Genomic DNA, 27,658 nt, shown 5'->3' with positions numbered 1-27,658 from the left:
GACACCCTGTCAAAACACACTGTGCAGCGATCCGAGGTCGCTCAGCTCGGCGCGTGGGTTATGTTGAAACCGCGCAATAACCTCCGCCTCCGCAGGCTCCGAACCCTCGGAGGCGCCTGCATTGCCCCTCAGACTAAGGCAGAGGCAAAATAAGCCGTGGTGAGACGAGCCGAGTCAACGCGCCGAACACGTATTGCCTCCCGGCGCCATCGGCTGTGAAGAAGAACCGCTCTTCCCCTTTACGCGCGCATCGGTTTATTTGCTGTTGGCGCGGGTCAGAGAGTCGACCGCGAGAAAGCCGTTCGGAGGAAAGCCCGTGCGCCCGCTGAAAGCTGCAGGGAGCACTAGACGCAAGAGATACGAATGGCACAGCAACAAAAAAAAGGAAAAATATATCAACGAGTGGACTGCGCCGAGTTGCCTAACTTTGAGCAAGGGAAGTTGACGCGTTTCTCCCTTGCCTGGCGCAGGCCGGTCGTAACCGCGTCCCGGAGTTCGGCAAGAAAGCCCACGTATGAGCAGGTGCAAGCGACTTCGGCGAGCACCCCCTCTGGGCATTCCCCGCGGCCGCAGAGTGAGTGACATGGAAGCAATCGTATAGTTAGCCCCGGCGTTCTGACGTCTCCCTAGATGGACGGACGCTCGAGGAGCGCCGGGGACTCTGATGCGCGGGACGTGCTCGGAATGACAGCTGCCGGTGCAGCGGACACACATGTACCCTGTCGGCACTTTATACCGAAAGGAATTGCATTTTTGCGTTTCGGGTCGCTGACGAGCTATACATACACTCTGGCCGAGTTTCCCTCCCTGCTGGGGGAAACGTCTACGAAGAGGGCTTCTCTATTGGATTTGAGTTGGATTTCGGACAGGAGTAATCCGGTGGCTAGCACTGCATCAACGCTTCTTTGAGCAGCGCCAAGGGATCCAAGTCGTACTCCGAATACCGTTGTTTTCCCACAGGTACTCTGACAATATTGTGAATGAGCTGGCGCACCCACCGAGATTTACTCCGCCTAGGCTAGTTGGCAGAAACTGTTGTTCTGATGAGCTTCACGTTGTGGTGTCAATTCTACGTTAATCAAAAATTTCTTTTCATTAGTTTTTAAAGACGGGAAGCCGCTGCCGGCACTGGTGCCGCCCGCGCCTAAACATACAGTCAAAGATACCGTGAGCCAGCCTTCACTGATGGCAGTTTTTGTTTCTAGGAATTGCAGTCGCTCTCAGTACTTCCGGCTTGCCGGTAACGGCAGTGGTGGCGCAGTGGCTTGAGTACCTTCATCATAAGCGAGAGGTGTGGGGTTCGTTCTCCGGTACCGCCGGGTGCTCGTCGGTTTGACAATGGTAACACGCCTTCCCCTGGCCTAGTACTCGCTTCGTCTGGGGTGAAATACTTGGCAAAACGGGTCTTTGACTCCCGTCTTCATGCAAACCAAACTCGTTAGCCATGGCGCACTTTCAAAACCTGCCCTTGCCGCAATAAGATAAATCATAATCATTCTCACCAATGTACCAAAAGCTATAGAGTTAGAACCTCCTTAGCGCTGGCAACGGCCGCGATCGTGCGCCATTCTTGAGCCCAGTCTTTTCTCAGCTTCTTTCTTGAGGGCGGACAGGTGAAACGAGCTCTTGCGCACTTGCACCAGGAAGCTGGGCAGTGGAGACATTTTTGTCTTAACTGACAAAAACTTGTCATATTGATGCAGCCTATCAACAAAAAAAACCAAGGGATTAACATCAGCGCAGAAATTGGTCGCAAAGATTGAGAGGTTATATAAACTTAAAGGAACATGTATTATCGGCAACAATTGTTAGAGGATGGTGTCGGGCGCGCGGCCTGATCGCATCCGAACGTAGCCGAAAGAAACGGCCGCCGCGTTGTGTTTGGATGTGTGTGCTTGCCGCTCAGCGGCGCCGGACGAAAGACCCTCCCCCCCCCCCCCCCCCGAACAGCAGTTACGGAGGCATCATGGGTGTGTGTGTGCGCGCGGGCCGGCCGTACGTGGCACGGAAGGATCCGTATGCCCTGACCGAGGGGGCGGCAGTAGGTGCCGGGTACAGAGATGCTGGCCCCTGCGAAATACTCTGGAGAAGGGCGTCGCCCGATAAGACCAAGGTCTGCGCGCCGCCTCCGTAACGACGGGAACCAGCTCCAGATGCCTTCCCAGGGAGCCGACCGAAGGGAGCAGCGGGGAAGCAAAGACGAGGGAGAGAGAGTTGGAAAGGAGGACCGGGAAGAGAGGAGAGAAAAATGAGACAGACGGGTCGTGGATGCCGAGAGGAGAGGCCGCATCCCGACGGCAGAGTGGTGTCACCGCAATTGAGAATAGATGTAAATAAATTAGGCAAGACTGTGTAATAGGAATGTTCGGTGTGGTCTGGCTCAATCTGGAGGAGAGGAAAACAAAATAGAGGAAGGAGGAAAGAACCTGCCTGACTGATATTGGGGTGTGGGGTAAAAAGAAATGCTCCTTCCACTGGTTACAACGCCAAGCGGCTGGATCGCGAAAGCAGCTCTACAATAGAATTGTTGCCGAGATCATGCGCCCCCCCCCCCAAAAAAAAAAAATTACTGAGACTAAAATAAAACAAAATGAAAGCGTTCAGAAGAGTCTACTGCAACTACAAAATCGTTTTGGCTTCAAGCACCTACGCAATTCTCCTCGCCGGTCATTACATGCAATAAAATCTCACAATAGTTTTTTTTTTTTGCTGTTTCCTCTGAACACCATAAACCAAGTTTTACAAAACCTACCGATGCTGTGCCACACTAAACTCGGAGTATTGTGTAAACTACAGATAGCGTCAGCGAATCAAGCCCCAAATTCTCAAAACTGCAATAGACAAAAAATCAGGGCTCGAATTTTCAAAAGTGTTCGTGTATTACAACGGTACCTGTTCGACATTGGTTTTGGTTATCGCAAGATCGGTTGTCACGACTATGGAGGCCACTGACGCGCGCTGAGCGAACTGTTCTTAATAGACAACAGCTTTGGAAATTCGACCCTTGATTTTCTGATTGCCGCTGTAGCTTCTTTAAAAATTGTACTTCTTAGCGAGGCAAAATAATAATCTAGATTTAGTATACTCGACGACATTGAGTCGTCCCACGAACGCTCTCCATCTTTGTGGAAGCGTTACTATAACAGAACGCTTCATAATGTCCGTAAGCTTTCTGCATTTACTTGTTAAACTGGCTGCCAATGATATAATAGTCGCCTCGTCAGTGATGCTCTGGCCGTGCGCATAAAATGAAAGTGCGGCACAAAAATGCAAGGACGTCGCAGAAGCAGCAACATTCAAATGCCGTGGTTGCCATATCAGTCTCCTTTCCCGAGCCGCAGTTTCATGGCGTGGTAGTCTTTTTGCAAACCAAATTAAGACGCGTTCGAGCTGAGCCGCATCACGCGAGAATTTGGTCTTTCGCGCTGTCGAACACCGGCAAATAGAAAGCCCCCGGATCAGCGTAGCGTTCAGAAGGAGCGCCCAAAGAGCCGAAGCAAAAACCGTATGCAAATGCGTTACGGTTACACGTGCCCCGTAAACGTGGCACACTGATGCTTCAATACGCTAGCTTCAATATAGCGACGCCTAATTACTGCTCCGACTCCGACTCCGCCTGGAGCGCGCGTGCTCGCTTCAGTGCTCAACGTTCCGCGCATAGAAAAAAAAAACTAAAATAGTAAACACAAGATTCTCCTCTCCAAGCTAAAACTAGAAACGGCAAGCAAATGAAAGCCACGAAGTTTCGCCGCCACGCCTCGCGAGCGGCGCTAGCAGCGCGCGCTGTTGCCCGAGCTGTTATTCATGCAAAACTCTCCGCGCGCGCGGTAGTTAGTGGGTGCAGCTCCAAGAGTGCTCCTGGCGCGCCATGTTTCCTGCACCTTCCCGCATGCAGAGTCGACGGAGCGAAACCAGGGCGCCGCGTACCTTGCGTCGTTTGCATCATCGGCGCAGGAAGGACTCGCGGCGCGGAAGGATGCGCTGTCCTTGGTGGCCGCCGTCACGGCAGTCGCTCACGGGATGACCGGTCGACTTCCATTCACTGCCGCGGCCGTCTCGAATCGAAAGCCGCAGCGCGGCCTATGCTCATGGCGGCCGCCAAGGCGCACGCGATGGAGCGTTTCGGCGGTCGCCAATTCAAATGGCCGCCTGCCGCGCGGGGCTTGCCTACACCACCAGTGGCGGCGGCTGCGGTGGTGGCCGGGCGGCACTGGGAAGGGACGCGCGGAGGGGGGGGCGTTGCGCGCTTAGCGTGTTTGTCTGCGTGTCCAAGCGCCTCGCCACGCATAGCAACGGACGCGGGGCCGGCCCACAGCCGCGGCCGGCTCGGCGCAAAGCCATTAGCGACCCTTCATTACTCATGTAAGGACAGCGACGGAGGACAAATAACGTTCGCCGCTGTCGGTAAATGTTTCAGTCTCTCCTCGGCCGGCCCACCCGGCGGGGAACTGCAGCTCGCGCTTCCAGCGGTAGTGGGCTCTCCTCCCTGCCCCATAACGGCGTCGTAGGTATAAACACTCGTGGAGCCGAGCAGTACGGTCGGATGCTTGCGGGCGCCACGTCTGGTTGTTTTCTGCCGCGAAGTCCGAGTCGATGAATCAATGAATTTGCGCTGACTTTCTGATCGCGCTATATGCATGGTTCCAAGAGGCGGGAGGAAAAAAAAACACAAACATGCGATGCACGAGAGAAACTCGCATCACACTGCTCGAAAACTGGCGCGGCTAAGAAGCGTGTGCCGGTTAGCGCAGAGAAACAAAGCTGACCGGAGAAAGCGACGCTGAACACAGCGTAATTCATCACCCGAGATTACGCACCATTTTCTGTATCCCGGAACCTGTAAGATAATCAGAGGTAAAAATGGTGCTTCAAGTGCAAAATACGTTTGCCTTTTCACGTACTTCTAGCGTGGAGCTGCACTTTGTGAAAGGCTTTGCTTAGTTTTCCTGCCCCTAATTTAACCAATATACTCCGTTGCAGTACTCTTTTCCAAGTGATGTTAGACCAAAGTCGCTTTTTTTTCTTCTTGGTAATGGTTGGTCTGATATCGATATGCCGATCGGTGCGCTCAGACGTGCTCTTCTCAAGTAAAACGGCATAAGGCTGCCTATTGCGCTAAACTGAAGCACGAATTTAATGTTAAAGAGTGCCGATTTTCCTTGCTGAAATCAGCGTTGAATTTCTAGTGCCACGCTGATGCATTGCTCGTGAGAAAATAGATAGTCAGTGAGAAGTTGCTTATTCATGTCTTGCAGCATTGCAATCCCAGCGAAAATATTTTCCAGTGATACACATACTTTCTTCATATCATTATCCATCAGCAATTCAAGTGAGTTTTCTCGCTAACTACCTCCTTGTAGTAGAATACCACAAAAATTCTGACGAGATTTCACATAATATTATCCCATGCTATTCTTCATTCAATTCTTGTGCACTTTTCATCCATTCTTTAGAGCCATTCACAACAAAATGCGTGAAATGGCATGACTGCTTTCTGGCACAGCAACTCAAGACAGCAACAAAATAAGAAGACATCCAATGTGCACCACAAGATCACCAGCGTCGAGACTTACGCAACTCGCTTGTCTCTACTTTCGGGTGATATTCGTTGCTTGCCTACAGACGTTTCTCTTTGCTGGCTGGCCTTCAGATAACGTTGCAATTCGGCTGCGACAAAGAACTGTTCGCTCCGGACAAACGAGTGCTACAGTCCGAGTCTGGTCACGCTGATATCTGCCAAGTTTGGATCTGATCCGACTGCGGTTGAAATATTAGCAGGCAGCTTGGGTCTTGTCACAGTGCACATCAAAATTACAGCCTCTATCGACCAGTGTTTGAGTGTAATTCGCGCGAATTTTATGGCATTTTATTCGTTTTTAGTTCAGGGTTTATAGAACGCCAGTACGAAACTACGCACGACATGGTCTACTTTAAAACGTACGTTTTTATTTTCAAGTCGTGCTTGGATTGTCATTGAGGAATCATAAAACATATGCGGATGAAAAAGGATATCTTAGTACGCAAAGCGCACAAAGGCAGACACGTTGTTAATATTCTTTTGCGCAGTTCGATACCGCGAACTGGGGGACCAACCATCTCGCAAGAAAAAGCGCTATCGCCTAGGGCGCGCTTGGCTGGCGCCACTCGAAAACACGCCAAAACATTGACTCTGCCCAGTGCGCGGCCTTGGCTTTTTAAGCACACACACACACAGTGTGCGGTCGTGCACGCTTGTGGAAACGGGCCTTGTAAGATAGGAGCCACGGTCGGAAATAGGCATCAATCGAAGAACTCGGGCGTTTTGAAGCCGCCGCCACGCTGACACTGATCTCGTCCCTTCCCGCGGCCGATGCGAGGTAGAGGCAGGAGAAGGGGGAGAAGTAGAGAGAGAGGTGGGAAGAGGTCCGTGTAGCACGCGTACGTACTCGACGGAAGTCGATACACCGATATCGGTAACAAGGCGCGCCCTGCAACAATGGCGGAGGAGAAAGGTGCACTTGCATATGATTACTGGCATTCGGCCCATGCGCAGCAAAAGCAGCGTACGCCCCCGAACGAACGACAGGGGCTCGCCACGAGCTGTCGGTGGGCGTACCTGTGCATTTGCACCCTCCCTGGCGAGTGTATAAAATCGAAGGCATCGTGCACCCCGACGACGACCGCACGGAGCAGCTCATAGATTTGCACCCCCCCCCCCCCCTCGTGTTTGATTTGTGACAAGTCGGCCGCCACGGTCGGCCATATGCAACGGTAAAACATAGCGTGAAAGGAAGGGCGCCGAACCCCGTCCGTCCGAGCACTATGCGCGCCTTGCGCTAATATATGCGACATTAAAACTCGCGCCAGCAGATATGAAGGCGCCCTTTGTGGTAAACAAATCTGCCCCGGCGTTCCTGTGCTATCGTTTCGGTGCCGCCCTCCCTTGAACATGCGGCCCTTCGGCATTCTCTTTCAGACCCCATTCGAATGTGACGTCAGAGCAGATGTGCCCAATCAGAGCGCCACAATGAGGTGCTCATGGGACATTGAAGGACAAACGGAGAAGTAACTGAGGCGACGAAGAGAAAAATCAATCGTGCAATTTACGCACGAAGATCAACACAGAACGACAAACCGCCGGTTTGGTGAAAATAGATTATTCCATGTTTGTTTGGACAGTATATTAGAAGGGCATCCAGTATTGATCGTATGGTATCTTGGTAAACACAAGAAATTGCAAAATTTATCTCCAGAACTAAGTATTGCTTCTTTTTTTTAAAAAAAAATTCTCCAACATATTGAAGTGCAATGTGATGTCCCTTCATGACAGAATGGTGCCAGTCGTGTCTATTAAGTTGCTTGAAGACTGTAATCGCATGACATACGGCCTCACAGCGCTGATGAGGTGGACGGCTCTCAAGTGCCAGCGTTACGCAGCTTCCTCGCAGGGCGAATGCATATATAAACCAAGAGCCACAATTCCCTCTCCCAGTACCCAGTACCCCCCCCCCCCTCCCCCGATTTCTTAGTATGGCCTCTGGCGCGCAAGCTAAACAACAACCCAGTAGCTGAGATTAAGATGCGTGCAAGGCCAGTGTAGCGATGTTGACAGTGGTGCGAGGCTAATGTGCAAGCGTTGTAAACATGGCCGCATGGAGGATGCAAAAGCTTTTGCAGATAAGCTATACATGGCGCTCTCTACGCACCTGCTGCAGTGGCCTCGTTAGCGCGCGAACAAAGTTAGTTTATCTTAGAGAAGTTGGAAGGCCTATGTCAGTCCAAGTTTATTTGCTCGTTTTTGATTCTGTAAGAAGGTCACGCAAATATGCTATGCATCGCTTTTCGCCCTTGTTGCTGAGACAGCTGCGTAGCTGTATGCAACGCCCACTGCTATGCGTGTGTGCTAAATGTCCAATATTCTGGTGTAGTGACGAAAACCGCTCAGTACTACACTTTTGAAGTGTGAAATATGGGCGGACACCGTCGCGCTTCCTTAAAACAACAACACCCAGATACTGTAAGGATCACGCCGTTAGCATCACATGGAGATGACAGGGAGGCGAAGGGGAATATATGGCGTATCTAGAAACACCATTCGCATCTCAAAAATTTCGCTGCCTTGGTAGACATTGGTCGAAAATCTACTTTCAACGTACACCTTTGGAACAAAACCTATCCCACAGGCATACTGATATACGAACGAAATGCTTCTTACTTTTCTAGTACTAGGAGCCTCTAGCATAACCACAGCATCGAATCTTTTTACAAATGAACGTCCAGCAAGCCAGTTTATAGTCAATGCATGAAGTGCTAGTTACACAGTGTCGTGTGCTGAATTCATACAAAAGTTGTCAGTTAGCGCAGCGGGACACCATGCTTATATTAAATGTGTGTAGGCTATATCCGCGCTCTACTGGGCGATTTTTTCGTGTGTGCAAATTTTTGAAAGGCCTAACTCCCAAGAGGACTCCGTCTTCACTATGTTGAGGTTTACGCACAAGTAAAAGCCGCTTTTTTTTTAAATTCAGACCAGAGCTTAGCCCAGTCCAACGCGATATGCACCCTGCTGGAACACAAGTACAGTCTGTATCAAAAATACACAGCCGACGATGCAAAACGAGCCGCAGTGCACTGTGCAGAAGAAAGTCCTGTGCGCTGCATATTTCTGGCACAGGCTGTATATTTTCTGCCTTAAACTATGAGCGCAATTGACTCACACCAAATATACACTCTTAATGGGATCTAAGTGGAAGAATAATTGTCCCCGAGCTGAAGATGTGCAAAGAAAAGACTCCCGTACCCAATTGCGCTTTAAAGCAGTTTCATTAATCAGTGCTTTCGCATGAACTAAAACTTTATGACACCAGTGTTTTGAAGCGGTGAAGAAAATCTAGTGCAAAAGAGGGTATAGGGATCCCCTGATTTTTTCGTCATTCGAATCCGGTCTCCCAGTGCAAGTGGCGTCTTAGCTTTCGCTGCGAGCAGCATCAACCCGTCGCTGGGTTGATTGGGCGAAGTGTCCATCTGTTGAGCACGTATGTGCAAATTACAATCGCGGCTGCATAGCCAGGCGCCTCTGAGCGAAAGCCTCTACAGGAGGCGCGTCTCGGGGGCCTACCTGCATTTGCCACACCTCGCGGGCATTTTAAACCTACCGCGGGTGTACAGATAAAATCCGCCTTTGGTGACCAATGGAACGCTTGAACGTGCATCCTTTCGGCGAAATTTACGACATGTACTGAAGAATACGCGCAATAATAATAAGGAAAAGATTCGTAGCTTTCAGAAATTCCTCAGATTCAACACCATTCTTCGTCTGTTGCATTTTGAATATGCAGGCGTTCATGCGCGCCATGCGCAACTGTGCATCTCATGCGAACAGTTCACGAGCTTAACGGCTTCGCTAAGTCGGCCGTCGTTTGAGAGAATTTTAATCGTATTTAGTGAAAACTTTATATCTCATTTATAAACATCTTTAGACAACCTAATTTACCTACGTCTTTGCCGGTTATATTCCATTGACGCTGATCTATCTTATCACCTGAAGAGGCGCACTTAACTATGTATTACAAGCGGCCTTAATGACACAGTGCAATAGCTGCCACAAACACAAACCGGTGTCTGAAATTATTGAGCTCCAACTGCAATGCTGCCACAGAAACAAATATATAAAAAACAAGAAGTAGCATGCGAAAACATGGAATTCGGATTTAGTCTGTTCAAGTCCCAAACTTGTATCACGAGAACGGCGTTTTTTTTCGTGTTAGATGCAGGCAGCCTAAGTTATTTGTGGAAGAGCTGTCACATCAGCATATTTAGAATCAAGGAGATAAGGTAAGGCATGGCGGACATCATATGCCGCCATGCATGAATGCCACGCTAAAGCTAAGGTTATCCATAATTTCTTTGCAGTTAGAAGTTTTGGGCCATTGTGCGACGAGGCAGGCTCAAGACGATTCAGGTTTTCTGAGAATTACGCGAAAAATTTGGTGATAGATACCGCGAGGTGCATGGGTGCTCGATAAATTGAAATAAAAAGAAGGCGATAATATACGATGGCACTAGAAAATGATGCGGTTTCTATTTTCATTATACTTAATATATAAGGAACGATGTACCGCTATTTAGCGATCTTCCAGTTGAGTTCTGAACGGCATATATCTGTCTCACAATAAAACTCCTCCACAGATATGCTACATTTCTGCTATTTTGATAGCCTTCATTAGGAAAAATGGGCGGTCTGACTAAAACAAAAAAGGCTGAGAATACCACTGGTATCCAGAAACGTCAGGAATTATGATGTGCTTGCAATAAAAGGAATTGCGCGAGTCCACCCTAAGCAACTTTGGGCCATATATTCATTCTGGGCATCTTTCTTCTATGCCCATCGGTGGTTTAAATACTATCTCGCAGTCCCTGTCAAGAGCTGATCAGTAACAAGTATGAAAGAAAAGAGTTAAGTATATCTTAGAGATCAAGGCATGGGAAAAGAACACCCATATTCTGTGCAGTTGGGTGAATTACTACGGCTCTCATATTCATTAGTGGCATACTAGAGCTGACTAAGACAGATGTGCATATAAGTTTGCTCGGTATAACTGTAGTGGGCAGCGCTGCGGAAAGAGGAACAAGACAAGAGACAAAAATGATATGTGTCACCCCGTGCCTTGTTCCCGTGCGCGTTGCGCTGCTCACTATAGAGCCTTTTGGAGTTGGCCACTGGCAGGTTAAAAAAAAAGTTCCCGGCCCTCCTGCTGTGATCCTCTTTGTAATTCACCTTAATTCCCTCCTGCATGCGTGCATTGCACGCGAGCGTGTGTGACTTTACCGATCTCTAGCCGTCACCTTCAGTCGAGCACGGTTCATCGGGTAAGGTTCGGCCTCGCCGACACCCCAGTGCTTCGAGTGAAACCTGTCCGAGTGTTGTGGTGTGGCAAAGACGGCAAATTGCACGCGAGCGTGTGTGACTTTACCGATCTCTAGCTGTCACCTTCAGTCGAGCACGGTTCATCGGGTAAGGTTCGGCCTCGCCGACACCTCAGTGCTTCGAGTGAAACCTGTCCGAGTGTTGTGGTGTGGCAAAGACGGCAAATTGCACGCGAGCGTGTGTGACTTTACCGATCTCTAGCTGTCACCTTCAGTCGAGCACGGTTCATCGGGTAAGGTTCGGCCTCGCCGACACCCCAGTGCTTCGAGTGAAACCTGTCCGAGTGTTGTGGTGTGGCAAAGACGGCAAATTGCACGCGAGCGTGTGTGACTTTACCGATCTCTAGCTGTCACCTTCAGTCGAGCACGGTTCATCGGGTAAGGTTCGGCCTCGCCGACACCCCAGTGCTTCGAGTGAAACCTGTCCGAGTGTTGTGGTGTGGCAAAGACGGCAAATTGCACGCGAGCGTGTGTGACTTTACCGATCTCTAGCTGTCACCTTCAGTCGAGCACGGTTCATCGGGTAAGGTTCGGCCTCGCCGACACCCCAGTGCTTCGAGTGAAACCTGTCCGAGTGTTGTGGTGTGGCAAAGACGGCAAATTGCACGCGAGCGTGTGTGACTTTACCGATCTCTAGCTGTCACCTTCAGTCGAGCACGGTTCATCGGGTAAGGTTCGGCCTCGCCGACACCCCAGTGCTTCGAGTGAAACCTGTCCGAGTGTTGTGGTGTGGCAAAGACGGCAAATTGCACGCGAGCGTGTGTGACTTTACCGATCTCTAGCTGTCACCTTCAGTCGAGCACGGTTCATCGGGTAAGGTTCGGCCTCGCCGACACCCCAGTGCTTCGAGTGAAACCTGTCCGAGTGTTGTGGTGTGGCAAAGACGGCAAATTGCACGCGAGCGTGTGTGACTTTACCGATCTCTAGCTGTCACCTTCAGTCGAGCACGGTTCATCGGGTAAGGTTCGGCCTCGCCGACACCCCAGTGCTTCGAGTGAAACCTGTCCGAGTGTTGTGGTGTGGCAAAGACGGCAAATTGCACGCGAGCGTGTGTGACTTTACCGATCTCTAGCTGTCACCTTCAGTCGAGCACGGTTCATCGGGTAAGGTTCGGCCTCGCCGACACCCCAGTGCTTCGAGTGAAACCTGTCCGAGTGTTGTGGTGTGGCAAAGACGGCAAATTGCACGCGAGCGTGTGTGACTTTACCGATCTCTAGCTGTCACCTTCAGTCGAGCACGGTTCATCGGGTAAGGTTCGGCCTCGCCGACACCCCAGTGCTTCGAGTGAAACCTGTCCGAGTGTTGTGGTGTGGCAAAGACGGCAAATTGCACGCGAGCGTGTGTGACTTTACCGATCTCTAGCTGTCACCTTCAGTCGAGCACGGTTCATCGGGTAAGGTTCGGCCTCGCCGACACCCCAGTGCTTCGAGTGAAACCTGTCCGAGTGTTGTGGTGTGGCAAAGACGGCAAACTCCCCAGAAATCTATCAAAGGAAGCGATTCACGAAATGAAACGTGCTCTCTCTCTATTCCCTAGATTATTTCTGTGTATACCGCGCGCTTGCCACGTACGCCAAGGCAGGTTGGGCGCGGTCTACAAACACGGCAGGTCATCATCGAACCATTCGCTGCGGCCGCCTATCGCGTGCGAGGCATCTACGGGGGCTGATGTGCCATTGTTTACGACCACTTGCGCGGCAGCGGCGCGCTCTGTTCCGCCGAATGAAGCGCTGCTTTCGCGGAGCGCAGAGTCAGCCTGCAGAGACAAAAAGAAGCACAGCTGCGGCCGAGCGGCTGAGTGGCGGTCAGACAACCCCATTAAGAGGCGCTAGCGCTACGGTGCGGTATAGTAACTGCCTTCTGCAGTTCCTTCGGCCTTTGAGCACTATCACTCGCCAGCTCACTGTTTCTGTTTGTTGCTGCACACGCATTTCGTGCCGTTTTTAGTTGTCGCACTGGCGAACAAAAAAGAAGTCGTTCTCGGAGGAAAGCTAGCGTTTGCCCTGAGATTGCCGCCGTAAACTTGCACGTCGCTGTAAACTGCGTTTTAGATCGCACCTGGATGTTCGGTGTGGTTCCTAGTGCGAAGACGGAAGAAAGCGTGGCTGCATGCTCACAAATCACCATACTCAAAGTTGTGTCCTGTATTTCCCAAGAGCTCCACTGCTGCCGAGTACCGTACTAAAGCGTACGAGCAAGCACAGAGAATCCGGACAGAAGCCTTCTAGTTTTCAGAGCTTCCACTCCTTTCCGAGTGGCGCTGAACACTCAAAATCACTAGAGTCACGGGAAAAATGTTCAGAGTACCACATTCGCTTTCCTCGAGCCGCCGGGCTTGTAAGGTATATGGCTGCCAGAGCTCAGTGTTGCCCGGACATTTTCAACGCGCCATAACGGGTACTCGTTTCTTTTTTTTTTTTTAGCGCAGAAAGGCTCCACAGGAACGAACGAACAGGATAGTACAGGACTCGACAGAGCGCTAACTATCAACTCGGTTTTTATTGACAGATCACTTGCTTTTATACAGCAGCTGCTCTTATCAGAAAAGTGAAAGAAGACTTCACACACGAACATGACAGGTTAAGGGAGCACTCAAAAGACGTTGAACACAAATCTGGCTGCAGAATTATTGACCGCATTCGAACATGCGGCAATTGCACTCCCGCCCTTTGAGGCATACCGCTGTGTTGCGTAGGTGCAATACGAAACTAAGTAGGGAGATAATAGAAGCTGATGAGATTGAAAAAGATAGTATGGTAGCACAAGTGTAGCAAACTCTCAGTTTTGCTTGCATAAAAAAATAACTATCTTGCACAGGCATAGCACTGGAACCCTGCAACCCTCTTCTTGGGGGATGGGACATCAGTTGAATTGATATGTTCCTCTGTGAAGCCTTTTATGTCAATTTGTTGATAAGAGCAGCTGGTGTATAAAAGCCAGTGATCTGGCAATAAAAACCGAGTTGTTAGTTAGCGCTCTGTCCTGTCCTGTTCGTCCCTTCCTGGGGTGTCTTCCTGCGTTAAAAAAGAAAAAAAACGAGTCCCAGTAATGCACCAACTAGCCTGCAAAAACCGTTCTCGCAAAACGGGTAAATTGCATAGAGCGGCGCCCTTCCAGCGCCTCTAGGCTGTCCTCTAAGGCCTGCATTAGTCCACAATTTGCTCGTTAACCAATGTTCAAAAATTCCCATTTCTTGTTTCTTGAAACTGTTAATTCACGATATATTCGGCTTGAGCTGCGCAAAGTACGCAGGGTTTTAAATTATCTCCTAAAATAATTACTTCGTGACGGCACCTAAACTTCGCATCGTAAAGGCGATTGTTGTATTGGATGCACTAGGCAGCGGCTGCCATATACATTCCAAATCCTGAGGCGTGGAGAGAGGGAAAGGGCTACTCTGACAAAGGTTTCAGTGACTAAAAATCACCGGGGTAATTTCAATTCTTCGGTACATCCCACTGATTTTCAAGGGCCATTGAAAATGGTTGTTGTGAGAGCCCGAAGCAATTTATAGGTCAGATTTTGCAGCGAGCAGAAAGGTTCGGCATGTCCCGCCAGAATCTCCAGAGAGTCTTTAGTTTTCTCAAAATTGCAAGTTTTAAAATTTCCCATTGAGCTACACGGCGTCCACTGCGGCCAGGCAACAGATGGCGTTAGTTCTTGATGTCCAGGAAAGCTAGGTATGCGTGTATTTAGGGCAGGAACCACTTCCAACACTTTCAAAGAGAGGCGTCTTTGCAAGACTCGTTTCCCACCTGTCGTAGACTATGCGAGCTACAGTGTCGACCATGTTACCTTAAGCAGATCACGTCCTTCTGCACCAAACACTGGAAATGCGGATTTTGCGTGCATGCTTCGTTGCAGTGCAACTCGTGCTCGTCTCCGAGCGGCCCCTTCATAGCTGAACTTAGACGGGATCCGTCAAGATGCGCGATGTTGCCTCAATGGCTGCGGTGTAGCGTTGCGGTCCATTCGCAGCCTCATTTTTCAATTTTCAAGCAAATGAAAAACTGCACTGTTGCATCTTTTCGCGTCGGTCCAATTTTAAAGTCTGACAAACAGCAGCATCCGAACCGCAATAATCCACCAAGGTTAAAACGAATCCGAAGCTGCTCACTGTGTTATTCAACGTTCTGGTTACAACAATGTAAAAACAAATTACTGTCTCCTTGGCGCCTAGCCTTCATTCCCGCTAGTCAGCACGTTTCAAGAGTATAAAAGCGCGCTCACATTAGCGGGGAAACGCGCAACGCAAGACGTTTTCCGCGCGCCGCTTTTCGCACAAGCCGGTTTTTCTCCCGCAGACAGCCTCCTTGCTGTCCCGCAGAGCGATGGGCCCGGTACCTATTTTTTCCGTGCCGCTGAAGAGAACAGCCAATGGGCGCCGACCGTGAACCGTGACGTCGGTCCCAGTTCAGCGACCCCGTCGGCGGAGGCGGAGGCTGCGCGCGTCCGGCCGGCCGGCCGGGCACTCGGCGGCTGCTTTGCCAGCATGGACATGCGACTTGAGACGGTGCAGAAGCGACGGTGCCGAAGCAGCGAACAAACAAGTACGGTTACCGTAGCCAACAGCTCATCGTTTGAATTAGTCATCCTCGAGACAAAAAGGGCGACGGGAGGAGAGCTAGCAGACGATCAAGACGACGACGCGAGAAAGGGGCGCGCTTTCCAGTCTTCTCTGGTGTCACGTGACTATCCCCTTCTCTTTCTGCTCGTTCAGGTCCTCCCTCAACGCCTCCTCTCTCTACAGTCCAAGACAACCGCTAGTGTGAGCGAGCCAGCGTCGGCTGCCGTTGCTGCGTCGGCAGTGTAAATGTCGCACCAGTTGCTTACGCATCGGCATAAAGCTCCGCGCTGGTGCTCCGAGAGCGCGAACACCCAACAGCAACCCGCTTTTCCTTCGCTCTCGTGAAAACCGCGCTTCGCTAGTGGACGCGGAGGAAGCGCCGGGGATGAGCCCCGCGTGCCTGACAGCGGCGTGAGACGGACGATGGGAGCGCCGTGTTCGCGTCGGACAGCCCGCTCCATCACTGGCCACGACGTTTCTGCCGGCGCACAGACGCGCGCTATGCGCGGGATTCGCGGAGGAGCCTCCTTCGCGGATTCGCGGAGGCGCGTGACCGTCCGGAGTGCCCTTACTTGTAGCCGTAAGGAGCGCCAAGGAAAAAGACGAGCTCTTCGCCCCATTGCGCCCCGCCCGCGCGTTGGATGTCGCCAGCAGGCTGCAGATCGCATGCTCTCAACGGACGCGTTTGGTGGTGCAGGTAGAGTGCCAGTCACAACGGTCTCAAGGAATGCTCGCAGAATGTCACGCCTGCCGCAAAAACGTTTGCTGCTATGCGCATTCGTGCTTCTTGAGAGTTTTTCGTTACAACTGCAATTGGCCGCGCGCTGAGGGGCCATAATTTTCTGTGGGGAGCAAAAACAGTATGTACAAAAGCAAGAAGTGGTTTCAATGATGGTCACAGTTCTTAGCGAATGCGCTCTCAGGGGCACCCTGAAAAAACAGGGCAACTCCGAAAGAGGGGTGCGGGGGACGGGGGGAGGGGGCACGCATGCGTCGTCAATGGCAAATATGAAATGTGAAAACGAGAGTATGAGTGACCCCTTGGCGTAATCAGAGCATGCAAAGCAACGCTTACGTTCCAAGTGCATGACTGCACAGGCTCTGTAATGTTAGCGAGGCAGCAGCAAGTGGTGTTCGCTCCGTTATCGTCACAAAACCAGGCCCAAGCAACGCCGGCAACTGTCGTGGTGGTGGCTCAGTTTCACTATTACGAGTGGTTCGCCTGTTCACAGGCTGTCGCCTATAATTGCTAGTGTGTACTGTACCGCCATGTTTCTCTCATAGTCTGATTTCACATAAGGGGACTCTTGCTTCCACCGCGAGTGGCTAAAATCGTTTCTAAGAGACAAGCGTTCCTTTGCAGCAGGACTGGCCGAATGCATTTCCAGGGGCTCACCTCGACGCGAGATTTCTATCCTTCATCTCCCTCTTGATCACCAGTCGCATAAATTCGCTTCATTATCGTCAACTTCATCCTGGCCAGAATAATACTACCATTATTCGCGCTAAGAATGCTGCACAAGGTTAAAGATTCTACTGGTGATACCCAATTACACCCCTCTTACGGAAGCCGCGGTCATCCTGTCCCAAAGAGCCTCCTAACGAGCGGGATGTCTAGTGGGTTGGTATCGCACTGCAGACGCAACTGCTTCCAGTTGGGGTTTTTCATTCCACTAGCTTCCGGCCTATTCACTCTGTTTGTTGTGAACTCCTTTCCCACTATGCGTTTCGAAGTTTTCAAAGACCTCTGCTCTCCATAGGACTAATTAGGCTCCCTATATGAATAGCGGATCCCGGAACACCCCACCACCTACACACAGACTAGGCACTGCAAAACAAAAGAAAATGTATCAGATTTCTCGGTTCTCTAAGAGAACTCTCAGCAACGCGGAGAATCTTGTTGTCAGAGAACGCTAATGGCCTGTGCTCCTCTTCTTGCCGCCAAACCGGTCTCCTTCCTTTGTTTGCTCTGTTAAACCTACCGCCTGTAGAACGTAGCCGACCACGTTAAACGCAAGTTAATTTCCTGCTCTCTGCCATGCTTCTTTGTCTGCACGCTTCTCGCCGGATGCACTTAATAAAGAGGCGCGTTCACATAGCTCCCAACTACAATGCGCTGCTTGATGCAGAAACATTTCACTCCAATATTATTTTATTCTCTTTCCTATTCCAACCTGCTCATCCCGGTTTTCCTTCGGCGGCGGTGCACTTGGAACCCGTCTTACGACAGCCGCCTCTCCGCTCCGGGGATCGGCGACTCCCTGCGGCGCCGGCTGTTAGTATCGCGCAGCGGGGACGCTTCCTGCTTCCGGGATGCTCCCCATTGTGTGCGCTGTTCGTGCGTTCGTGGCCCTCGCGCGGGGGCATTGTGCACGCGTGTCTGCAAGACCGCGTCCTTTCTGGCGAAACAAACAGCCCAGACAAACACAGGTTGACAAGCGTCGTCGTCTTTGGGGAGTCGCCGTGCACACAGGCACGCGCATGGGCACGCACGGTGCTCGGAGCATCTTGCCGCGGCCCCCGGGGCGGAGAAGGGCTAGAAGGGGGGATGGCACCACGGAGCGGGACGGTGGTCGATGCATGCGGCCGAAGAGCGGCACGCTGCGGCGTCGAGCGGCGGGAGGAAACGTATTGGACTGGAGAGAAATGTTTGCGCTGCGGCGTCACCGCAAACGACGCCCGGGGATCGAGCAACAGCGACAAAGTGGGCGAGTGGGCGCGAAGCATAAGTGCTCCACTTACACTTCAGCTGGACCAACGCCGTAGATAATCCCGAAATGAAGAAAACAGTACGCAGGAGCGTCTCCCTATTTTACCCCTTCGTCCTAGCACCACCATATTTACTACTTACGCACTGCCACCAGAAAGAGCTGCTTTTACTGCGATAACAGCGAAAAAATTTCTGGCCTCTAAAAATTTTAAGCTACTGAAATTAAAAATAGTTAAGTTTTCACTAGTGCCACCGAGCCCAGCCACTGCCGCCAGGTGACAAGCCGCAAAGATTAACAGCGTGCCGAAATTTTATGTTTTCAAGCAGCCTTTTCACATAACGTCAATGTGTATTGTAACTTTATTGAACAAGATAGCATACAGCAAAGCCTATGCACGGCGTAGGGCGCCGCGAAGAACATGGGTTTTGATTAATTGCCCGCGGGGCCCTACTCCCGGTGCCATGCAAAAGGGTCGCTCAGCATGCTGCAGGAGGTGGCTTTCTCTTCATCTGACCTTTGCCATAGCAAACAGAGCGCATCGTATGGTTCATAATGCTAGTGTATCAACTGCTGAGTGGAAGTGGTTGTCATGCTCATTTTAAACCCTCTTTTAAATATTCGCTAGCTGCGGAGGCAGCCATTATGCAGCGCCACCTGCCAGTAGTGGCAGGTGGCGTCCGAAGAGCTGTGCCAAAATTTCGCACTACCGACTATCGTAATGGTCTGTGAAATTTTTATTAGATGCATCGAATTTGGGGTAAGTAGCGCTTAGCAGAATGACACCTTCTATCTTCTCTAATCACACGACACTTGCTGAAACTTGCAGACGTCAGCCCTGTGCTGTCCTTAAGCTTAATGAAGGATCTCCAGCAAATTTCAACCATAGACGAGGCACCGCATCTTTAACTTGGAATACCCTTTTATGTAAGCATTTTGGAAAAAATGCAGATTATGCTCGCAACATTACTGAAGGTAACCAGGACAGTATCGCGACGGCATGGCAAATGTCATGTCAAACTTCATCTCAGTGCTTTAGCTTCCTGACATATGATCTCATATGTGGCAGAAAATCTCAGTAAAAGCGGACTACGTAGCTTTTTCTATTACCTGTCAAGTTAGGGACGAGAAAAATCCAGAACGTACACTTTGTTCGACGTGTTGCAGCTCTACTTGTCATGGAGAACTGGAGTCTTCTCCTATTCAAGATAGTTCCCCAGTGCCGACAATAACGCTTGTCCGGAGCGTTAGCTCCTGCTTCGTTTATTTTTAGATGAGTGTATTATGTTTGGTTGCGGAAAATGCTGCCATGCTTCACAGCCATATTTTTAGCAAACTACCAGAATTCTTTCCTTTAGGGTGACGCGAGCAATTTTTTTGACAGGTGCGTACCTGAGCCTGACACTCGCGGAGACTCGTTCTCCCTCACCACCGGTGCCTAGTACCAGTATACCCTCTAGTCCAACAGTTCTCCATGCTGATCCAAAGCGACAGTGGACAGCGGCCAAGCAAAGAAGGACTACTCGGACGCTAGCTAACAACAGTCGTTAGCAAGAACTCGTGTTGGTTTTTGCTTGTAACTTGTCCACTGACGCACTGGAACGCCATGCAGAACGACCACCAACTCGAGCTGTTCTTTGTACAGTCCCACAGTTCGTTGTCCCCATCAGCAAGACGGTTCCATTATCTCAGAAGACATGCTGCGAAACATTAAGGGCCATTTCGGCCTTGGGCAGCAAGTGCGAGGCTCCTCTTCCTGGGACCAGCCGCCCTTGCCTCTGTGAAAAGGTCAGACGCCTGTTCAAAGGCCTCCTTCTGTTTCGCAGCTGGTTCCGAAAAAAAAATGGCCCCGTAAGGAATGTCGCCAGAGAAAGTGACCCAGGGAGAAGAGGCCCCGGAATAAATGGCCTCACATTTATCATCATTAAGTGAACCGCGCAATCTGAGACACACACAATAAGACGAAGAATGAGAACGAACACCGCATGCAAAGTACGCAAAAATTTTGGCCACGCTTAAGCTTCGCCCTTAAGAGTAGAACGCGATAGCGTTATTGAGTTCCGTTCGCATCGCCTACTAAACGCTCACACAACGACGTGATTCCTAATTAGTATACTCATAATTACTCGTGTAGGCATCAGTACATGTCCGTAAGACAGTTCACTAAGTCAAAGACCACAACGCATTCACTAGGTCCACCTTCTATTCAGCTTGAACCAACGTACCCTCGTGGCCTATGGGTAGCTTGCCTTTCTTGCAATCTGAAGGTCATGGGCTTGACTTTCACCCAAACACAGGTTTCTTTTCAGCTCCATATTATTATTTCTTTGCGTCCATCAGGATTTTTCGCTCACGGCCAGCGACGCCGACGACCGCGGCTTTTCTGTAACATGGAACCATTATGGCTATAGCATTAAAAATGACGCCAAAGGCTCCAGGGCGTCAGAACCCATGATTCTGATGGCTTGAGTTGCCATAGAAGCTCAAGCCATGGCAACATCGATTGCCATGGGTGTCAATCGAAGCTGGTAATGTGATTCCGGCTACTCCAAGACTGCCTTCATGGCTGGCAATCTGGTTGCGATTGCTAGAGCAGTAGCACTCGATAAAATCGGTTGCATAAAAAAACGTTAATTCGAAAATTAAAATTTATAATGTGAAAACTGTTGTTATCAAACGTCATATGACCACAATGAAATCAAGCGTATTGTAAAATGGAAGATACTCGCAAGTGTGCAGTTAACTTGTTCCGGTGCAAAATCTATATCAACGACTACTTCAAATTCAAGTGCCTGACAGGTGTTCGCTTGACGAAGGACAGAACCGATTTTGTCCGATTCAACGCAAGTGCGCATTGGCTCCCGGCAAAAACACATTCCAGCAGTTCTCGGGTGTCTCGACCGCGTATCAATGCAGCGCTGCTGAGTGGCCACGCAGGTTTCTGTCCGTGCTTTTTTTATGCTGGTGGTGCAACGCAGCCATTGCGACGCTTTCCTAACGCGGCTCGACCTTCCGAGGCGGGAACTGCGGCACCAAAAGGCAACAAGCACGGCGCACCGACAAGGGTTTCCCCGCTCCGCAAGCCCGAAACAGCGCGGAGGGAGAAGATGAAAAACGACGGAGAGTCGCAACAGCAGCTGGGCGCACTGTATACGCGGCTGTTATCGGCATCCGACAGCGCGCTCTTTTCTTTTTTTTTATTTCATTGTTGTACCTTTCTCTCGCGCAGGCGGTGCAGGAGCGCTAATTAGTTCCCGATATAACGACAGCAGCGCGTCATACATTGCATTAGCGAGAGGAAACGCAGTTAATAAATGCCGGTGGAGTTATGGCACCGCGCTGAGCGGCCACGGCTTTCCCTTTCGCGAGCGGGGCAAGAGTGGAAAGACAAAACGGAGGTCCGCAGGGGACACGCACCTCAGAGAACAATAACAACAGCGCAAGAAGTTAAGACGGCAGGCGTGTACAGCACACACCGAGTCAAGCTTCAAGGATAATAATATTAATATAATTGGTTTTTGGGGAAAGGAAATGGCGCAGTATCTTGTCTCATATATCGTTGGACACCTGAACCGCGCCGTAAGAGAAGGGATGAAGGAAGGAGTGAAAGAAGAAAGGAACAAAGAGGTACCGTAGTGGAGGGCTCCGGAATAACTTCCACCACGTGGGGATCTTTAACGAGCACTGACATCACACAGCACACGGGCGCCATTGCGTTTCGCCTCCATAAAAGCGCGGCCGTCATGGTCGGGTTCGAACCCGGGAACTTCGGATCAGTAGCCGAGCGCCCTAACCACTGAGCCACCGCGGCGGGTTAAGCTTCAAGAGTCGCATCAAGTTTCAGGATGCCTTACAGCTGATCGTAGAAGTCGGGCACAACACCATCCATTGCCAAAAAAGAAATGTTAACCTCAGGGGAAGGATACGGTCAGAAAAGAATTTAAAAATCCGTATGCTAGCCTGCAAATGAGGTGGACAGGTGACACCCCGGAATGTCCTCTGACTCCTCTGTGCCACGTTCAAAGGTTGATGTCGAAAGAGACGGCTGCAACTTCGGCGCGCCGAGCATAGTGACCGCTATCGATGCCTCGCCAGACCCGCCGAAGTTTCCAATTGAGGGAGGAAGGGCACAGTTCAGCACTCGTTTGGCTACCCGGAAACAAGGTGCTGTTTGCGAAAAGCTTGAGAGCAAACGTTTAGTAGCGACCAGGCCTCTTCCTGACAACGTCGAGGAGTGAGAGGAGCGCGGCCGACTATTCTTCTCCTAAACCATCGGAGTCCAAGGCGTGACTGAGTGGTGCCGGTAGCAGAAGAAACGTAAACATTCGTTTCAAGGGTGCCCGAGTCAGGCCACGGCACAGGCAGCGCCAATCAGTGCTACGGCAGCTTGTACTGACGTCGTTCTTGTGGCCACTTTGTGCTGGCGTCGCTTCCCATTTCCTATTTCCGCTGAGCGGTAGACTTTTGTGAACCTTTGAAAAACGAGGCACGGGCTCGTCCTTCAAGCGTTTAATGTCCTTTACACACGAGGACAGAGCGTCTCTCTTGGAAGGACGTGAGCCGAGAAAACAACGAACCTGGAATGAACTGGAACAAAAAAAAAAGCCCAGCTGCAGAGCGGCGGGTGTAGCATTCGAAGGAGACTACTGCGGCACTCGACAATGACCACAAAGCGCCGGCCCTCGCCTTTGTTTCCCTCTGGCGGCAACGATTCCTTCGGTACTCAAGAGTCGCTGAATAGTGTCTAGTGCCCCCCCCCCCCCCCCCCTCTCCCCCCACCACGCTTTCCAGGCATGCGTTCGCGGATACGAAAAATATTCGTACCGCATTTATCTTTATACTTGTAGATTCCTTTCTGTGCACGCATTTAAAGCTAATCGGACTTACATTTTAGGATCATTGCAAACGCTGGGAGATTCTGCGGTATCAGACAAGGCTTTACATTAGCCAGCACGTCGCTATATAGAGCTGCGTCGATGCGCGCGTAATGGGTGTACAGCGCGCAGAAGTGGGAATAATAGAGCTGCTCTCGTATAGCCAGTGCAGGAGATGAAAAGCACGCATATAAAGCTCCAGGAGTAGCCTCAAATCTCTCGCCGAGTAGAAACAACAGAAAGGAATAAAATAAGGTCGTCACTGCGAGCGTGAAGTTCTTCGTAAACAGTGGACGGCAATTAGCGTCGTTGCCGGACGGCGCGCCACTAATGGGGATTCATTCTTTGCTCACTGACTTGGCGCCCCTCTCCACACCCCAAAAAATAATGAAGAAAACAGTAAATCAAGATATAATCATTCAAAATGACAAAACGGGTGCCGGAACATAAATATTGGCTTAGATTAGTGAGTTACTACGTTTCAGCTACCATCGCTGGCTGTAAGACAGATGGTGTTACAGAGCACGGCATTAAGTCTTTCAGAACGCAGATTTCAAAGCATTCACTAAACTTCGTAATTAGTTTACAGAGTACAGTTTAGAAATCAAAAGCACAAATTTTGATCACGCAGGTTTGCAGAGGTGTATTAGATGTGAGACAGAGCGCATTGTTAAAGATCTGAAACTTTAACGTAAGCTAAACGTCAACAGATTGTTTGTTAAGACTTGTCTAGAGCAATAGTGAGATAATTCTCTTCTGTTTAAAGGTGCACTAAAGAGGAGTTTGAACTCGTCTTTTTACGGCGGGAAGAACTCGATCTACACGGTCCGGGCATTCTTAGAAACCTCAAATTATTGTCCTGTGCGGCTGATTTCCATATTAAATCGAGTTAAATGACCTGGCGCCAGCTTTTACTTTCTTTTTGAACTCACCTCCGAGATTAAGAAGAATGAACCAATTAGCAGGGTTAAAAAAGAAACGGCGGGAGGCGGGATGTTTAACTCGATTGAATGGGAAATCGGCCGCACAGGACAATAATTGGAAATTTTAAAGAATGCTAGGAGCGTGTAGATAGAGTTCCCGCCGTAAAAAGAGGAGCTCAGAATTCTGTTTAGTGCACCTTTAAGGAGTAGGTATGGCCAGTTGTCATGAGCTGAGCTGCCCTTTATGCTTCCTTCTTGATAAAATTAATTTTAAAAATTGCGCTCTGCGGGATCACAGCCAATTTTCACAATGACAAGAGAAGGGCTATAAAATGTATAATGACTGCACCTTTAAATTTGACTTGCGCGATGTGAGCGGGTGTGCTTCATAACCAGGACACTACTAAAATGGGTCGCCGCTGCAGATACCATGAGGTTGGTCACAGCATGTTGCCACTTTCTTAACAGTTCGGAAAATCACATTTCTTTGGGCGCAGACATTTAAGTCAAAAATTGACCGAGCGGTGGAAACCCACGCGTGAGCTTCGCTGTTCTCGAAAGTTTTCCGTATTGACTCGAGGTGATCAATATAGAAAAAAAAAGAAAATTTGAAAATTCAAACAACCGTTGGACTCTGTGAATTAAAAAGCTGGGCGCGCAAAAAAATAATATACACACGACCGAATTCGTGGGTTTGTTTCTCCTCAAGTCACATATTAAAACTGGACTTGGAATCGGCAGATGTCACACCGGTGACATGCCGTGATTCGTCCAGCTCATATTAGCTAAGAAACATTTGTTGCCAGCGGCAACAACCGATTGAACGCTGGAGAGCCTCCGCAGAATTGCCTCAAAAGAAGCGCAGCTCACCTGCACTGCGTACCGCCAATTTTTTTTTTGTTCTTTTTGCCCACGGCGGTATTAGGAGCCGTGATCCGGGTCAGCTGCTTTCGTGGATCGATCCCCTACACAGGTTTCGGTCTTTTCGAAGCGGTGCCAGCTCCTCACCTCGGCGGACACGCTCCTATCGAGCTGTCAGCACTTCGACTCCCTTCGCGTGTTAAGTGACCCTCAGGCTGTACCTGCCCGTCAGAATGCCATAGCGCTGTGGCCCGTGGTCCCGCACCGAGTGGCTTAAAAAAACTAAATTGCAGCTTGAAATCTTAATGCAAGCTTGGAATAGTTACTGTGCAGAATCGAAAACTTATACTGATGCGGATCAACGCGAGCGTGCTACTACATGCCCTCAAAAGGTTCCCGTATGCGAATACAAAGAAAAATTCGAATTTCTTCCAAAGCTCAGCGTACTGTGGAGTAACGGAAGGCATAATCAGCACTCGCATGTGTGACAGCTACGCAGAACGCTTCCGAATACCGGGCTGTGTTTCGTACAAATGGAAAAAACCGTCCGGTGACATTTGTAGGGGTGCCCGTACCTTTTGTCAGAGCACACACAATGCCCAATAGAAATGTCTATCACTTCGTCGCATCAACAGGCACAATTGAGGCAACCTGAACGATAAATAAGATAAAATACCGCCATCGCTTGCGCTAAAATTCACGTGGTTCAGCGTCAGCCGCGTATTTGGCTAATGAAAACAAATGACTGTGCAAGCTGGTGCTCCCCTCGTGGTTCCTATTTCCGCAAGGAGTGTCGTGAATGACGTCGCACGAGCCATCTCTTTCGATTCGTTCTCTTTGTTGTGTGAAGACACCAAGACTGCTATGAACTGCCGCTAACCGGAACACGGCGAAAATAGCTCGCCTTTCCTTTTTTCCTTCCCTGTGATGGTGTCTGCTGCGGCAAAACTTGACGGCAAGCTTGGGCACGATGTTCGAGCACAACATAAAGCGGCATGGGAGTCTACATGTGTTATCGCATCTGGATGCACAGTTTGCTTGAAGCCGAAATGAGATAACTCTCGCGATTTCATTATGCTTTAAAGAAGAATGCGGGTCTTGAGACTGCAAAAAATCACGAAAAAATTCATTTTTAGAGAAGCACTTTATGTTACCAAATATCTTTCAAACAATATATTCGCCAAATATCCACACTCGAAACAATCCCAAAGTAAAAGAAAAGAACATATCTTGAGAGTTGCGCGGCCGAAAAACATAGTGCGAGCCTCGAAATGATGTTCCCCTTCACGCAATCGCAGTTCCAGAAGCGCTTTTTCAACCGTCCGCTTGAAAGCCTGTTTCATGCCATTTTGTTTGACACGTTTCAAAATGGCGTCGAAGCAGTGCAGCCAGCGCTACAGTCGTTGTCCCGCGACACGGTTTCCTGCGGCTCAATAAATGCACACCGACTTCGTCTCTCAATGTGTGTTCGTGATTTCTACATTTAGTCTCTGCCTGACGGGGTTTTTTTTTTCTATGGTTTTCCTTAAGCAACTGAAATGAGCTCAGTTTATTCGGGAGGAGTTGAGCGGCGGTGATGCTACTTGTACCTTTCCTTAGTTTTACTTTTAATTAAAATTGAACTATTCGCTTTCCTAAATTGCCAGCCAAACTCATTTTGTAAGTTCTGTTCATAGTTTTCCTACCAAGGCATTTTCACAAAGGCAAGTGTGTAAAAAAAATCACCGCACAAATTTAATCTTGAATGATCAAGTTCAGTAAATAGTTCTATTAATTTACTAACATTTTTATGCTAACGACCTGTATAAAAGAGCCCAGTTAAAACCACAGAAGTCCTTATAAATGGCATTCTAATTCAGCTATTCGAAATCTTTTTGCATATCTATACTCCACAATTTCATGGTTATTACGATAAGGATAGTACCATAAATTAAAGACATAGTTACGAGACCAGGATTCCTCCTGAAACAGAAAAAAAGCGCACCAAAGCAAATGCCAGGAGTAAGGCACGCGCCACCATGCCATTATCCACTGTGCGATGTTGCGTTCCTTTCTCCTCTGCTCTTATCTTCGTTGCGCTGGTAACTTTCGTCATGGTTTGCCAACTAGTCCAAGCTTTCACACTTTGATTTCGCTGGCTTCGAAAGAATTAGAATATAGCTTAGAGCGTCCCTCGCTTCAGGCAAGACGGTGATCCATTCCAAAAAGACTGTTCAGTGTGTCAGCGCAAGACACGACACACAAGCGTACGAAACGAAGCGCAGTACGTTGGCGCCCGCGTGTGGCACTGAGACGGGCTCGTGCAAAAACGCTATGCGAGCTTAATTGCTGACTACTGCTAGGGACTGCATGCTGATCCCATCATGGCGTTTCGTTTAATTTTCACTGCAATTCGCCCTTAATTCCAACCCCTTCGTGTGCATATCAAGTAACCACGCATAATTCTACGGCATGGTCTGCTATATTCAGGAACTCGTAACAACACTCGACTGTAAAAGATGAGAATTTCGGAGTTCTTAAGACGATAACATAACTTCATATAACATGACAACATAACACAACGAAACATAACATAGCATACCACATCATTCGAGCACAATCGTGCAGATACTCATAGTTTCCCCGTCCTCAATTTCTTTCTCTTTTCTGTCGAACGAAGAACAGCTCTGTCGACAGCCACACATTTTATACGACCAAAACCTTGAAACACTCGTCTGTACTCGCGAAACAGACTTTGTGTGCGAGATATAATAGAAGCTATAAAAATTAAGTTCGGGTATGGCAACTGGTACAAGAGGTCCACCTGCACCTTTGAGTTTGC

General features: G+C 49.7%; 1 protein-coding gene across 1 annotated transcript in view; it reads right to left on the bottom strand.

Annotated features, from left to right (window-relative positions):
* LOC144115729 (band 7 protein AGAP004871-like) overlaps positions 1–27,658 on the bottom strand; it is a 410,957-nt gene that overhangs the window by 281,423 nt on the left and 101,876 nt on the right. The gene's annotated exons all lie outside the window — the stretch shown is intronic.

This window comes from Amblyomma americanum, chromosome 1 (genome assembly GCF_052857255.1).
Source record: "Amblyomma americanum isolate KBUSLIRL-KWMA chromosome 1, ASM5285725v1, whole genome shotgun sequence".
Classification (NCBI taxonomy): Eukaryota; Metazoa; Arthropoda; class Arachnida; order Ixodida; family Ixodidae; genus Amblyomma; species Amblyomma americanum.
The sequence above is the reverse complement of the archived record's forward strand: the minus strand, read 5'-3'. Positions and strand labels throughout refer to the sequence as shown.